The sequence below is a fragment of the Mytilus trossulus genome, chromosome 3, assembly GCF_036588685.1.
Source record: "Mytilus trossulus isolate FHL-02 chromosome 3, PNRI_Mtr1.1.1.hap1, whole genome shotgun sequence".
NCBI classification, from domain to species: domain Eukaryota; kingdom Metazoa; phylum Mollusca; class Bivalvia; order Mytilida; family Mytilidae; genus Mytilus; species Mytilus trossulus.
In genome coordinates, this window is record NC_086375.1 from 60,751,643 (window position 1) to 60,768,438 (window position 16,796).

Below are 16,796 nucleotides of genomic sequence, written 5' to 3' on the forward strand. Positions count from 1 at the left end.
ATAAGTATTAATTAGATGCCGTCATTAATTATTTCGAGCATCAGTATCATTACTGTCTATACTTAGTTGTATTTTAATTACATAACATAATTATTGCAAACAAACAATTTGAGTGTTTTTCACAACAACAAAAAAGGTTGGAAATCGATTACAATAACCACTTCTAAAAAGGCAGAAGTATTTCAATTTTAAACACACATTAAACAAATTCAAACAATTCGATTAAAAGATTGAGCAACAAAGAGAAGGATGACGACAGATGCACCAGATATGTGTAAGGTGTCCTGCTCTAGTGGCACCGCCTTGCAAGAAAAGATTTACCGACAAGTCGCATTAGCCAATGTCACAATCGACGAAAAGATTGTGGCTACGAAAACTGAATCTTATGAAGATGAAACGCGCGTCTGGTGAATTAAAATTATAATCCTGGTACCTTTGATAACTATTTACACAACTGGGTCGATGCCTTTGCTGGGGGTATTTCGTCCCCGAGGGTATCACCAGCCCAGTAGTCAGCACTTGGGTGTTGACATGAATATCAATTTGATGGTCATTTTGGTAAATCCTTGGTTCAAATTCCCTCATCCTAAGTTGACAGTCGAAGTAATTTATTGTCTTCATATTTTATTTATAACATTACAAAATGTGTATCCAAATTATGAAAAGTCTAAAATAAACAATTTACAGGGTACTGGCTCGATAATATGTATCATTGTTTCGTGTGTATTTTATTCAAATGACACATAATTAATTGTCGAGTTGACCTCCGAATGCTGTCAACGGTCATATATAAGCGATATAAACATAAATAAAGATATAAATTGATAGCGAACTCATTGTATTGTTTTCTAGGTCTGTGTCTTATGACAATTTTATTACGTTTTAGAATGTGGTCTAGCATCTATGTCGCTGTCTTCTTAGTACCGATCGTGACTTATTCCCGAATATGACTGAATATGCATTGCTATACGACGTGTTTCAATATTTGTACATCCAACATTAGTGTATTGCGGTTGGAAAATGTTTAATGTCTTATCGGTTGTAGTCCAAATAATTATTAAATTGCATTTCAATACTATTATTGTCATAAAAATTGTTAAGACTGGTATTATGAAATTGATTTAAATTTCTAGATTGCATGTTCGTTACGTAATAGCGATTTCCTGTGGTGTATGTCTTTGATGGAAGATGTTCGTTGTTCTGCGATGTGCATGATGTGTCAACTATTAATTGTTTTGTTTATGCGTCTCTCTGTGATGTGTGTGTGTGTTTGCTGTATTTCTGTCAAGTAGTGTTGTCATTTTAGCGATATTTTTGTAACATTGTCATATAAGCGGGACATTTGGGTAGCCATAAACATTGTCATATAAGCGGGACATTTGGGTAGCCATAAAAACCCAAGTTCAACCCACTTTTTATTTTCTTAAAATGTCCTGTATAAAGCCAGGAATATGATAGTTGTTATAAAATAGTTCGTTTCTATGTATGTTGGAGTTTGTCATTGTTGTACTTCAATGTTCCTGTTGATCTTTTGTTTTTATTTCATCGCATAGTTGATGGTTTCCCTAGGTTTTAGTTTGTAACCCAGATATGTTTTCCGGAGTTTTTGCTGATCGAATCCGTCAATCAAAAGATTTACCTGCAATGTTGACATCCTTTTCCTTCTTGAAACCAAACTCTCAAAATTCATGCGTAATCAATGTCTATGTGAGTGGTTATTTTGAAGTAAAATTGAGCTCTACTCAACTTATATGAAATTTACACGATCTCCAGGCGACTGCCTTTAACCTATTACATTCATAGAAATGTATTTCGAACATAAAGTTGTTATTACCAGAACAGAACACTTAAAGTAAGGAGTGACAACAACAAATTGCTTGTACAAAAACCTGTGCTAGAGTCATAAACTTGTGCTATGTTTAACAGACCTAACTGTATTGTTTTAATGAATTACAGCATTAAAAGTCTATTTATAGCAGGTACATTCAGGGATTTTGATTTTGAGTTTACAGCATATCTCACAATTAAAATAATAAAACATAAAACTATTCATTCACGTACTTTAGCTCGGTACATGCTAACATATTGTGCTGGTATAATAGTACTCATGTGAGCCTAACCTAGATGCCATTCCTTCAAGACAATGATTACTAAAATAAAACTGTAACAGAAGATATATTAGGAATCTACCGATCTTTTTAGACAGACAGAAATGAAGCATGTCTGAAGATTTAAAAGCCAGAATTACATAATAAAAAAACTCATTGATTCTGTCAATCCTAGCTGTAGTGTTATCAAATATCTATAGAAATTATGTCTTTGTGGAAGGATTCTAAATTGTAAAAAGATTGTACAGATTGGCAGTCAACAATTTTGATTCAATGATTTGAGAGATAAAATATTCACCAAAGATAAATAAGAGTAAATTAGAATTATTTTACTGTAAAGGAACACTGATAACAAAAAGGTTCCATATGTTACATAGGTTGTATCAGTTTACAGAAATTGCTAGTATAATATTTCTTTCGTAAAGTTCTTAAACATGAACCGAGTTTTTTTAATATTTTTCATTACCGACATTTACAGTACGATTATATTTACACAACAAGATGTGCGTTTAGACCCCAAGACCGTCGAATACTCATCATAGATACCAGAATTGAAATTTTGTAGTAACGTCAGATGTGCGTTTCGTCTATAAAAAAAAGTTAAAAAGGTGAAATAAAGTACGAAGTTGAAGAGCATTGAGGAACAAAAGTTCCTAAAAGGTTTGCCAAATACAGCTAAGATAATATATTCATGAGGTAGAAAAGCCTTAACATTTCAAAAATTCAAGGTTTTTTTAACAGTTAATTTATAATTATGACCATATGAATGATAATTCATGTCAACATATAAGTGCTTACTGCTGGGCGGGTGATACCTTGGGGGACAAACTCCCCCAGTAGTGGCATCGGCGAAAAGATATTTAATTTTGAGGTGTTTTTGAAGTTAGAAACACTAGTTTCTATAATATGTCAAACAAAGGAATAAAAGAAACTACATACTGTAGAAATCAGGTTCAAAATATGCTTGCTTCTACAAGAAGCTTATTAAAGTATCCTCAGCCGAAATGCTGTACGATTACCAATGAAACTACTATACATCCATTAGATAGGCAAAGCAATACGGATGTAAGCAAGAAAGGATAACAATATGGTCTTCAAAAATATTAAAATCCATACTGTATTTAGTACGTTATAAAAATCAGGGAGCAAACAATTGGTAACAAATTAAAAAGGACAAATCAGGAGTCTGATTTAAACAAATGGTCTACATACAATTTTGACTATAAAAACCCCAAAATAATGTGGTTGAGTTAAACATATCTTGAGCGCCTTACCCTTCCTAATCATTGTATATGGCGGAAGATTGCAGTAAAAGAACAAACTTCATGTTTAGTTGAAAATGACACAACAGATCTGAACAAAACACATAAAACTACCAACAAACTTACACAAAAGAAATGGTCATTGTTACATTATAGTTCGTTTCTCTGTGTGTTACGTTTCGGTGTTTTGTCTCTGTTGTGTCGTAATTATCTTATATTTGAGACGTTTCCCTCAGTTTTAGTTTGTAACCCGGATTTGTTTTTTCCCTATCGATTTATGAATTTTGAACAGCGATATACTACTGTTGCCTTTATTTAGATCAATCACTGTCATAAAAAAGCAAGCTCAAAGAATTTCAACTCATTAAACCTTGTCAACTTTGAATCAATTTTGAATGAAGAAAACACCACTAGGTTTGCTTCATCCCGAGTTCAAATGGAATAAAAATTACATTAATCAACTCGATGCTGATGATGAACAGCGTTGATAAATCGTCTGTTTCCTACCACAATTTAACCTAATTAAGTGAAGAATTGTGTCTCTCTTTAAAAGATAATTTACCTTAAAGCAAAAGATGTTGTACATGTAGAAGAAACATATTAGATATTGTGAAATGAACAAGAGCAAAAAATCTGTTTCAAATATCAACTGCATTTACTTTGCAAACCGAAATTAGAAAAAAATGGTTAAATATTGGATTTGTTTTCTCTCAATTGATTTGTGACTTTCGAACAGCGGTATACTTCTGTTGCCTTTATATAATCTACTACTGTTGTCTTTACTTGTCAGCGATGCTGGTAAACACAGAATTATGTTGGTCTCTTTTCAATCTCCCCTAGAAGACACCATCTCAAACAAATAAAGGATTTTTTTTTAAAACAATCATTCTGTATTTTGTTGTTATATGCATGCCAACTGTTTGTTAAAAAGTGGTCTATAAAAAAAACCATTTTGTGTCCCTTGTAACCATTTTATTAAAAATTCGCTTACATGTGCAAATACCCTTGTTTAAACTAGAGAAATAAAGTATTAACGGCAGGTTGTAGGTATTCCAACAATAGCTTCCCTTGATGTTTTGACTCCCATTTATAGGCAAAATCAGTAAAGACACGTTTATAATCAATTTAATTAAATCCAACAACACTAACCATTAACTTGATGGTATTTTCCCGTTTAATAATAAATATTCTATAAATATACTGCCGAAATTAACTCGAAAGGTCTTCAAATAAATGAAATATAGACAGCATTACTGTCCTTTCCTATATGTTGATATTAAAGTTTTATACAGAACACTGTACACAACAATTAATTTCTAAGATTGGAGTATACCTTGGTGATCTAGAGTTATAGGTAAATAGAATTGCCTTTCAGTATGAAATTTTAGGGAGTTATTAAAAATGAAACAATATCGTATATAAACAAAGCAATACTCGGTTGTATGATTTATTAACTTTAAGTGATATTTTGAAATCAAGTCATAACGAACTGAATACAAACAAGGATTCCTCGGATATCCTTGATTTCATGTAGCGAATGCTTCTCTGGTAATTTATACCATTAATCATAGTTATACCTTTCAAAATTGTAAATAAACAAATTGTCAGTTTGTTTTATAAATCACTATAATACAGATTTTTTTTAAAAATACATTCAATTAATATTAAATCAATAAATTGGAACATTCAGTATAAGTTACATCTTCACCTACAGGACTTTAGTCATCAGTATTAATGATGCTGCTTTATTGATTCACAGTCTCACTGCGTGGTCGAAGCTCTCTGCTGATTTTTCTTGGATATCCAACAGGTGAGTTGACATTTTTAATTCTATAACTTGTTTGTATAGACTATGTTTGCGCGTGGTGTTATAATACATCACATTAATCTACCAAATATAATTGGAAGATAAATGATATCATACTTTTATAATATATTACTTGTGTTAAAAAAAATGATATTTGATATTTTACTTATATTAAGAAAGATGATAAAAATTGTATTCATAATATGTAAAAATTAGCCATTCTTTGAGAAATATAATACCCAACGTCGTCTTCGGAAACTTCTTTTCGGCTCTGATTTTCATATTAGGAAATGATAAGTGTGTCAGAGAAAAACATTTTCAAATTATCAGACACTTTAAAAGAACGCAAAAATTGCAAAACTTTGTTGATAATTGGGGTTAATCAAAATTGAATAGCTATATTTTTGTTGTTTTACAATTTAGTATTTGTGAATGTAAAAAGAAACAATGTTATAACTTTACTTTATCAATCTGGACATATCTTCTTATATTTTGTGTTTGTTTATCATGAATTTACGCAGTTTACAATAAAAAAAAACCAGTTGGACTGAAAAAAAACCCATCCATTTATATACTTGGTGATATGTACAGTTGTTGAGAAAGGTGGAACGAAATGTCGATAAAAACCTGTGTTATATAATTCCATGTAATACTTCTTTTAATGGTTTATGTCATTGTTGTTGGGTATTTATGAATACTTCTATGGTTTCTATATCCCATATACGGATGATTTATGATTCAATCGTATAAGATAATATGCAATGCCATTTTTTTTATATTTATGTTGCATTTTATGAATTTGTATCAACACAACACTTGTATATCTGTAAGCGATCGTGACATATTTTCAATAGTTATCAAAAGTACCAGGATTACAATTTTATACGCCAGACGCGCGTTTCGTCTACATAAGACTCATCAGTGACGCTCAGATCAAAATAGTTAAAAAGCCAAACAAATACAAAGTTGAAGAGCATTGAGGACCCAACATTCCAAAAAAGTTTTGCCAAATACGACTAAGGTAATCTACTCCTGGGGTAAGAAAATCCTTAGTTTTTCGAAAAATTCAAAGTTTTATAAACAAAAAATTTATAATATGACCATATAATTGATATTCATGTCAACACCGAAGTGCTGACTACTGGGCTGGTGATACCCTCGGGGACGAAACGTCCACCAGCAGTGGCATCGACCCAGTGGTGTAAATAGTTATCAAAAGTACCAGGATTACAATTTTATACGCCAGACGCGCGTTTCGTCTACATAAGACTCCTCAGTGACGCTCAGATCAAAATAGTTAAAAAGCCAAACAAATACAAAGTTGAAGAGCATTGAGGACCCAACATTCCAAAAAAGTTTTGCCAAATACGGCTAAGGTAATCTACTCCTGGGGTAAGAAAATCCTTAGTTTTGCGAAAAATTCAAAGTTTTATAAACAGAAAATTTATAATATGACCATATAATTGATATTCATGTCAACACCGAAGTGCTGACTACTGGGCTGGTGATACCCTCGGGGACGAAACGTCCACCAGCAGTGGCATCGACCCAGTGGTGTAAATAGTTATCAAAAGTACCAGGATTACAATTTTATACGCCAGACGCGCGTTTCGTAGATAATAATAATAATAGAGGTTACACAATTACGCATAATCACACATATCTGACTGTCTTTTACTGTTACTCCATTTTGATATGGCATATCTTTGAAGATATTTAGTCAGTTCTTGTGTTTATTTTTATGTGTCTTACTTGAATGTGTGTTTCTTATCCTTTGACCGAGTTTGGAATTGCTTTAGGGGCGATAGTTTGTAAACGATTATTTTATTGACTCACCAAATCTCGCTCCTTTTTTAGTTTGTTCTATTCCATCAGTATTTGTTTGTTACTTAGATTTGTCTTCTTTAACAATTTATGAGATTTGGACATCAGTAAAGCAATGTTGCCTTAATTTTTACATCATATGCTTGACGTATAGTTAAATATGAAAACGTTGATTCAATATGCTATAATTTTTACAACACAAAAAACCCCCCACCCAAACAAAAACAACTCTAGCCACGTTTGTGCTGATATTGAATTCCCAATGCTATCAACGGAATATTATTGATTCATTTTCTATGTTATTATATTAGAAACTGAGATATGTATGGGATTTTATTTTCTGAACTTTGTGATTAGAGAGTCGATAAATACGAATGAATAGGATCAAATTATTGTTTCATCAATGGGATAAATATTACTTCAGAATCTTCAGCCAAACCAAAATCGTGATATTCGTGATATTGAGTTGACATTGACAAATGATTGAGAATATGTTTATTCAGAACAAATTGTATGTGATATTTATAAGCAATTGTCCATAAATTCCCGACAAATCTATTTTTGAAATAATTATCAAATGGGTTCTTAATTAGACTGCCTAGTCAATAGTTAATGTTAAAAGAATCCATCTGAATCTGTTCGTGTCTATTTGTGCATTATACATGTCGAACCATAAATCTGTCACTGAATAGACCATGGTATCTATCTTGAATCTTAACATACAGATGGGTTCGATAAATATAGCATGCAGGTTTCCAATAAACACCCCTGCTACTTCTGCAATATCGATATATTTCTGGTCTTGAACAATAATGTTTCTGATAAAATCCTTATTTTTTATTCATCTTTATAATTACATAAATGCGAAGCATATGCACTTCAATATGGTTGTCAAACTATATATGGATATTTTAGAATATCTCACATATGTCGATTAACTTTTATGGAAGCATGAGTACAATAGGTCAAAGTAATGTCCTCATAAAAATAATCTCGGAGGAAAACATCCTTTAACAAGTTATTCAAATGTTTGAAAACAAGTTTTGATTTTTCTTGTTTTAGTTTTCTAAACTCAATGCTCTTTGTTCAAGAGTTTACCTTCTCTATGCTATCGAGATTTGCCAGTGAAACTCATGAAACTGGAAAAATATTACCCACACGTAAGTGCAATTAGTGATACAACAAATGGTAGTTTTAAACAACCTTGACTGATCGGTGATACTACTACTCCACATTTGTTTGTTTAAATTTTGGTCATGGGTTGGTGTTTGTCTCATTTTCTGTTCATGAAGCTTCAATTCATTCCAAAAAATTAAGATTCCTTTTAACCTTAGACGAATTTGATATATTGTTTTTTTTAAGAATGTTTTCTTTTTTCAATCCTCAATGGTATAGATTTTTTTTTATCAAAGCGTATTAGAGGAAACTGTTTATAAGAAAGAGCGTAAGGCGTTCAAAATTATGAGACTTTTATCTTTTAGTTTTTACAACCACTGGGTCGATCCTAAAAGATGGTAGACGTTTCAAAACACTTACACATATCGATGATACGAAATGTTTGTAAAGTTTCTGGTATTTAAACTTTAAATTCATTCAAATATTAAGGTTTTTCTATTTTATTCATTTATAGCCGAAGCTAGATTTTTTTTTTAGCTTTTTGATAGTTTTTATTTTGTTTGCTCTTCAATATCTTAGTTGGGTTCTTACATATTTTTTTTAAAGTTTGACTGAGGGAACTTGTTAACTAGGTCACAATTTTGTTTATGTATTTTATATTAAGCATGATATCTTTGAAGAGTATTTATTACATTTTCAACCCCCTCCCCATGGTAAAGGTCTGCCTTTTCTTTACCCCATAAGGTAAATGTGTTTGATTACCAGTTCTTTGTGGTATAAAGGAAAGCTATTATTGAGACTCTATTCAAGCTCACTGTTACTTCTTTCATATTTTGTATAAATTCCAGTATGTCGGCATATCAGTTAATTATCTATGAATAATATGTTATAATTACATTTCATACTTTATTATCTCTCACTATGTAAATTGTAACAGCGAAAAGTGACACTTGCTGGTCAATCTTTTTAGCAGTGGCATTTATAATAAAAGACATTGACCGAACACAAAATCGAAAGACATCTATAGGTTAACATAAGAGAATGGTTATTGATTGCTAATATGAGGATGAACAATAACATATTTTTCTTGTTTGTTCTTTACATTAACATACCGAAACCAGATTAAATGTTATATACTGACTGATTATGTCATCTGTAAATTTACCAGTTGTGTCCTTTACTCTGACCGTTTATAAATTTTAAAATTATTAAGAAAGTAAGGTTTCAACTCTCTCGGGCAAAGATGACTTTAGATGAATTTGGCTATCAATTTTACGTATTTTTGTCATATAGCTCTTCAACGGTTTCGGTACTTATATATCCTCTGATTTCAAATGTTTGGCTTTGATCGTTACTGATGAAGTTCAATATTGAAAAGCGCTTCGGACGCATTGAAATAATTAAACGTGTTATTTTCAATTTATTTACTCTATCGTGAAAGTTGGGTTTCGCATTTCACGTTCAAGCAATAGACGCACTAGCTCTCGCTTCTTTTAGTATTCATATGAATTTATCTGTAGTTTTAATGGGTATACCAGATAGTAATTTATGTTGAATGCTATACTCAATGGTTAAAAAGTCACCTCATTTCAGATTATTTTTTGTTTTCATGAAAACATCTTCCATTATTCCCTTTTCTATTCTGACATTTAAAAAATATAAATTGCGGGATGCAAGTTTTCATGTTAAGTTTATACAACTTTAATGGTTTTTTTAGGATGCAAGAACCATATCTGTATGGTGTAATACCACCATTGATTTCCCAAATTAATCTTTGTTAAGTTTGCACTTTTAAGAAAATGGTTTCAAATAAAGAAATACTTGGAATTAGAAACGTTTTATCCCGTCCAGTATTGTAGAAAAAAAATCAAATATCATTTCATTGCATATAAGAAAATAACCATCACTGGAAGTTAACAAATTTTCACCACTATTTAACCTGTGTAAAAGCTTTAGTTTCATAAATATTCTATAGACACCCCAAATAAAAAAATAACGGTGCTTTGAAATGCACAAGGTATATGTTTATGACCGAGAAATGTTTTACTGCAATGCAATTTAGGATTAATTACCTACAATTGTCAAATTTAAGGGAATATTTTTGTCGACCTATTTTCGTATTCACCTGGATGTGACGTACTATGATTTGGTGGTGTTATACCTGTGATAAATATATGCATTGTAAAAAAAAACGGCATTAAAACCGGGAAATCGTGTGTAAGTGTATTTGTATTACAAGGTTTAAATTTATTTTTTTTAATATATCGTGCATCCGTTTTAAGTTTCAATAGTCTTATATCAGTTATTTTAATAGCTGAAAGTGTGCGGGGATTTTATTGTTTCTAGAACGTTTTTTCGGATTATTTTTAAGTATAAATTGCATCATTTTATACTGAATTTTATCATTTCGTCGCAGTGCAATACATTCAAATTTTATACAGTATGCCATTTTTGTCATGTTATGGTTACGTTAATTAGATATCTTGAGAAAGTGTTGCTCAAGGCAACGGTAGTTTATCTTGTATTGACTGTCCCTCTGGTATCTTTCGTCCCTCTTTTATTGATGTTAAAACCTCATAAATCTATGAAAAAAATCAAGGTACAGACTCTATCTGATGGAAATCCAAAAGAAGCGAAACCGAGGGGGCGAAATAGAAACAGTGATTCCTGCTATGCATTCATCACCCACCATACGATCTCACATTCAGCCAAAGAGTCATAATCGACAAAGTAAGTTAAATTATTAATAAAACGACTGTTCTGGTATTTGAAGAAATAAGTGTGTGAAGACATGTCGGTAATGCCTTGGGGCACTGAAATATAGTATCGGTCATTTTCTTATCCCAGACATAGGTTACCTTAGCCGTATTAGGCACAACTTTTTTGAATTCTGGATCCTAAATGCTCTTCAACTTTGTACTTCTTTGGCTTTGTAAATATTTTGATATAAGTGTCACTGATGAGTCTTATGTAGATGAAACGCACGTCTGGCGTACTAAATTATAGTCCTGGTACCTTTGATAACTATTGTGTTAAGTCTGATAGTATGTTCAGAATGTTAAGAAGCTATGAAAAATGTGATCTTATTATGGGTTTACTGTTTCAATGACGTAAATCATTTCTACTTTAATTCATATTGCTTTTCATAGCATTGAACAATATTTGCTTTTAAACATATATCGTAATTAACAGTCAAACAATATTTTCTCTGAATGTGAACTTTTTGGCTGTAATTATTGATACTGATATGTCACATTAACTAATTGAAACCAATAACTTGTATGGATTTTTTAAAGTCTGATTAATGATTGTATAGAATTGTCAACTATAGTTGATACATTGTAATTTTGTCATAGAAAAATGCAAACAAAAAGTAAGTATGCATGGTTACTCTTTACACTTGATATGGTGAAATACCTATCGTAAAAATCAATCATAAAGTTGCATAAAAAAACTTAAAGAACGGAAGTTTTATTCCAGTTTAAAGCACAATTAGGTTTATATAAACCAATCAAATCTAAACGAAAAACACCTCTGATTCTGTTTTAGATGTAACAATTATGAGGAAAGTCAAATCTAGGAATGGTTACAATTCAGGATGCAATTAGTGGGATTTGATAATCTGACCGTAATTAAACGAATTATCAAGTAAATACTTCTTTTGATGTATGTCTAATTTATTTAACGAGGAGTGCTAACATTAGGACGTCACAGGATGTCCTGTACATAGTCAGGAATATGCCAGTTGTTATTCACTAGTTCGTTTCTATGTATTTTAGCGGTTTCTTTTTTCACATCAGTGTACCAGTTGTTCGTTTTCCCTCTTATAGTTGAAGTTTTCTCTTCAGGTTTAGCTTTAACCCGGATTTGTTCTCTCTCATTCGATTTATGAGCTTTGAACACTGGTATTCTACTGATGCCTTTATTTATGTTTGAAAAATACTTTGCATCTGCTTCTATTTAAGCATATTGAGATATATATGCATTGTAATCAAGAAGAATATATACGGTTGGACAGAAAATATGTAAGGCAAACTGTCCGCATATACACATAACAGAACAATGATAAGGATAACAAAAACTGACAACACATATACCAGGTTTATGAATGTTTTAAATTTTAGATGTAATCATGAGTAGCATCAATAAGTTTTAATGACTTTTCCCTTTTTAAAAAACAGTAGGAATCTTGTTGGTTATCGTTAAAAACATTATTTTCAAATAAATGTTAAAACGCGTTTAAATTAGTCTCGACTTATCCAATAAACAAATGCACAAATTAATCTCTAAAAAATAATTCAGTAATTGAAATGAATGATTTTGAGGTAATTTAACTTTATCAATTTATACCACACTTAAATTTTTTTTTTTATAAGCTTCTGCTTTTGTTTTGTTCACAAAGCTGTGTATGCTTCTTTTCTATTCAAATAAATTTGCTACAAAAACAACCAAACGTTTTCAATTGCAAAATATAAGGAAACAGTACTCAGAATTTCAAACAGACTGAAATAAGGTTGGTATAGGATTTGGAATTAGCGTTGAAATTTACACTAAACCTCAAGTTTCATTAGAAATAAAACTGAATTCACTTATATGTCCTAAATCCTATACGATGCTTAAAAAACCTTCATTATAGCACGATATATATGGAGAATATAATCCCAAGACAATACTTATTACAGTTATTACTTTATAAATTGGGAATGCCTGTTCTCGTTTTCTAGGTTGGAAAGGTGTCAGACAATACTGTAAAGCGATTGTACATCTCATTTTGTAATAACTGATATGACAAAATTGTCTAAAGTTCATTTTCGGCTCATTTATATTGTTATATCAGTGTCTATAAACTTTGTAATGCATAAAACGTATCACGAGTTTCTACATATATGATAACATATATAATGAAATATATAATAACTATTACTTGATATATTTAACAGTTTTAATCTGTACTTCTGAATTAAACGCAGAAATATACATATTCATTAGATACATTGGAAATGTTTTCACTATAAAAAATACTGTATTAAACATTGAAGTAAATCAGCATTGTTTTGAGATTGTGCTGCCATGAGTATGAGTGATGTATTGGATATTTAGTACGACACAACAAACAATAAGGCAATTTTTTTTCAAAACCTTTTACTTGAGTTAAAGCCTTGAAATAAATCTGCATAGTTTTGAAATTGTGTTGCCATAGTATGAAAAAAAAAGTAAAATCACAAAAATATTGAACTCCGAGAAGAATTCCAAACGGAAAGTCCCTAATCATTGGGAACATCAAAGGATAACACACATCAAACGAATGGACAACAACTGTCATATTCCGGACTTGGTACAGGCATTTTCAAAGATAGAAAATGGTGGATTGAACCTGGTTTTCCATAGCGTAAAACAATTTGCTTTAATCTAAAATTTTAGTTTATTGAAGGACCTTCTGTCTGATTTCTAGAATATGCTTTAAATTCGAATTAGCTCTCGTCGCGATATAGCCTTGTTGTGCTAATGCGGCACAAAGCAACCAACAATCAATCAATCAATCATAGCGCTAAACCTCCCACTTTTATTACAGTCGCACCAAATTCCGTAATTTTTACGATGATGCGTGTACAAAACAGACATAATCTGTAAAATAGTAAAAATATGGTTACAGCAGTCATCACTGCATTACAATCTGAAGACAAACAAACATATACAAAAAAAAAACCCAAAAAGCATCTATCGAATTACATTTCAAAACCTGAAAATGCTATTCGTTATTTGGTTTTACATCTTACAAACATAATGTGATTGCAAAAGATGTGAATTATCTATGTGCATAGTTAGAATAATTCAATGACTGATTGTTTATGGAATAAGATTGCCAACTTAGAAAATGGTTATTATGTATTGTCACTTGATATAGTTGATTAGGTGAAATATCAATCGTAAGAATTAATCGAAGTCGTGTGTAAAAGACTTGTTAACGCTCACGTAAACAAAGACCGGAAATTATGACCAGTTTGAAGGACGGTTTGCGTATAAATGAATCAATCTATCTCTGAAAATATGATTTATAGTCTAGGTGAACCAATTGTATCAAATAACCTTTCTGTATGGTTATAATTCAGATGAACAATACTTCGGATCAGAAATGATTACCGTGACAATAGTTTAAAATCAAAAAAAAGATTCATGATGTACGGTTAAAAACGAAATACAATGCATTAAAAAAAAGCACGTTGTCTAAACTGTGGGTAATGACAACAAAATGACATCTCCTATTCATTATTTGGAGATAGTTACATTGTGAGTAATTTGCTGAAAGCTTACTCAATGTTGTTTTTTTAGAATAATGTATATCTTTATATCAACAATCCAGCGCATTCGAAAGAAAGATGGTTTACAATTATTCAGACGTTTTATATAAACTAAGGATTTTCTTACCCCAGGAGTAGATTACCTTAGCCGTATTTGGCACAACTTTTTGGAATTTTGGGTCCTCAATGCTCTTCAACTTTGTATTTGTTTGGCTTTTTTACTATTTTGATCTGAGCGTCACTGATGAGTCCTATGTAGACGAAACGCGCGTCTGGCGTATAAAATTATAATCCTGGTACTTTTGATAACTATTTATATATTATGTATATTATCTATAAGTAAAAAGATTTAAAACAATGAAATCAAAACATTGTGTTATCCTGACTACACAATTAATTGTAGATTTAAATAATTCAATGCATATTGTGTGGAATAAATTCGACTGCAAGGGGTTAAGGTTTCGCTCATTATTAAAGGTTGCTCGGTCATCTTTGGTTGTCTACACCTAGTTTAAACAGTTAAATTGTCCCATAGGCAATCGATCCACATCTATATTCTGATCCAAGATTCAAATAATTCAAGAAATACTATGTGGAAGTAGGCAATCAATCCACATCTACATGCTGATCCAAGATTTGAATAATTCAAGAAATATTATGTGGAATAATATCGGCCGCAGGAAAAACAATAAACGAGGTCTGGCAAAATGGTACACACCGCCGGCATTTGTAATATTTAGTGTTGTCAAACCGTACACCTTTGCGTAACCGGTTACTCGGATAATCGTTCGACCGATTAACCGGTTAACCGGTAGTTTAAGTTGTCGTTTGAAAGCCTTATCAATAGTACCCTACATGTACAAATAGTTATAAGATGTGGTATGAGTGTCAATTTGACAACATTTTCATCCAAGTCATAATATTACGATTAAAGAATTGAAGTTTGTCCTTTGGCGTAATAAGGCTTGTCTGTGAGGATTCCTGGAGAAATTTGACTTTTAATAAACAAATACACCGTATCAACTATAGCATTTGTACCAAATTCAGATAAAAAAAAACATCTTGATCTCGTACAATTGAATTTGCCTGAAACCGATCATTGTTTAATTTTCTGTTTCTTAACTTTGTTTGCTTGTTTCTTTAAGCATGTTACTGTTACTATCACGTATACATTGAGAACATTCACATTGGTTTGCATTTCACAACTTTTGAGTTAGCATTTCGTTTAAAGAAAGACTAAACCTTGCACTCCGGAAGTTACACAGTTAGGTGTTAGTTTACACAATATAAGATCAAAAACGAAATAATGAACTAATTAGTAAAATTTTATCGCATCTCTGATTTAAAGTTATTGTTAAACAAACATGCTTACCAATCATGTTTCTTTAAGGTCCTACCCCGAGCTCTAATTAATTTTACGTATTTAGGATCAACAATAGCAATCAATATACTGAACAATTGATCTGTCAAATTAAAAACCACAACGAAATTTTTAAATAAAACATAACTTTTTAATGATTTCCATGCAAAGTTATATGAAAACTATCAAATTGAAAAAAGTCCGGTTAACCGGTTAGCGTTTTTGGTATTCGGTATTCGGTCGTTCGACCGGTTAACCGGTTAACCGGTTAACCGTTGACATCACTAGTAATATTGGCAAGTAGGTGCTATTCTGGTAACAGAAGTAACAAACGTTCCTTTAATGGAATTATAATTAGAATACGAAGGTAGATTGGATCAAGAACAAATACGGAATTTAAACTTTTATTTAACCTGTATTATCAGTATACTGATAAACATAATTTTACAAGAAAATCATTTCTGCATATATTCATTATCCAACATTTTTACACAATTGTTTGTTGACAATTAATGTTAAAGCTTCAGTTTGACAAGTATATTTTCTTCTCTAGACTTTTTTCTCTCTAGAGACTGGGCATTTCTTAAGTATATACATTTTTCTTCCGTAAGTGTTTTATCTAACACGTAGACCAAAGTGCTTTCAACAGTTTGTTCATCTATGATCAAGGTATAGTATTTTTATTACCCCCGATACACGACAAACTTTAATCTAATAACAGACCTTTAATTATTTACTTTTACAAATTGTGACTTGGATGAAGTGTAGTCTCATTGGCACTCATATCACATCTTATCATAACTAAACTAAACTAAACTAACTGTTGCAAATAAACTGAACTGTGTTAAATTGTATTTGCATTTAATAGACATACATGTTTTTTTTACCTTCTGAACTAGAGATTGTTGTTGAAATGACACAACCAAGTATGAATAAGGAGTACAGATTTGCAAATAAGGGTTGCAAATTTGAAATGATTAATTACAACCTTATTTTATTGATAGCCATTATCCTAATTAC

General features: G+C 31.3%; 1 protein-coding gene across 2 annotated transcripts in view; it reads left to right on the forward strand.

Annotated features, from left to right (window-relative positions):
- Positions 1-5,096: 5,096 nt before the first annotated feature.
- The window catches only part of LOC134712015 (sodium/potassium/calcium exchanger 4-like), a 66,491-nt gene continuing 54,791 nt past the window's right edge, over positions 5,097-16,796 (forward strand). Inside the window, exon 1 of one of the 2 annotated variants that reach the window (XM_063573098.1) lies at positions 5,097-5,180. The gene's annotated coding sequence lies outside the window, so the exon portion shown is untranslated. The remainder of the gene's footprint in view (positions 5,181-16,796) is intronic. The other variant, XM_063573099.1, reaches the window with a different exon arrangement.